Source organism: Chrysochloris asiatica, unplaced genomic scaffold (genome assembly GCF_000296735.1).
Source record: "Chrysochloris asiatica unplaced genomic scaffold, ChrAsi1.0 scaffold00044, whole genome shotgun sequence".
In the NCBI taxonomy this organism is placed as follows: Eukaryota; Metazoa; Chordata; class Mammalia; order Afrosoricida; family Chrysochloridae; genus Chrysochloris; species Chrysochloris asiatica.
Genome location: NW_006408562.1, coordinates 1716479 through 1717252, shown reverse-complemented (window position 1 = coordinate 1717252; position 774 = coordinate 1716479).

Below are 774 nucleotides of genomic sequence, written 5' to 3'. Positions count from 1 at the left end.
TTGGACTGAAAACCAACAAAAATAGATAGCAAGCAGAGATTGACAGACATGGCATAACCACCCAGAACTCAGTCGACAGATACCAGAGTGAAGAACAAAACAAAATTTCAACAATGAATTCAGAGGACCTGGGAGATCAATCAAAGATCAAAATAATAACAATGTCAAAGAAGGGAAAAACATAGGATCAGAGATCCAGGTGCTGAGGAGGTCAGGTAGATTCCAGGATACAATAGACTGTCTTAAAGAGAAGGAAAAGATAGTAGACTTTAGGGTAACCACAAAGAAAGTTAATACTTCACAACATACCATGAAAGTGAAGAGATAAGTAGAATAAGGAAATAATACCATTTCCAATAGCTGCCCAAAGGATGAAATATCTAGGAATAAATGTAACCAGAATAAATGTAACGTGTGCAAAGAAATCTACAAAATACTACTAAAAGAAACCAAAAGAGATTTTAAAAAATGGAAAAATATACAATGCTCCTAGATAGTAATACTTAACATTGTGAAAATCTCAATACTGCCCAAAGTAATCTACACATGTAGTAAAATCCCAATCCAGATTCCAATGACACTTTTCAAAGAGATGGAAACAACAATTACAAACTTTATATGGAAAGGAAAGAGACCCAGGATAAGTAAAGCACTGCTTAAGAAGAATAAAGTTGGAAGTCTCTCACTCCCTGATTTCAAAATTTACTACATGACTACAGCGGTCAAAACAGCCTGGTACTGGTACATGAAAGATACATTGATCAATGGAACAGA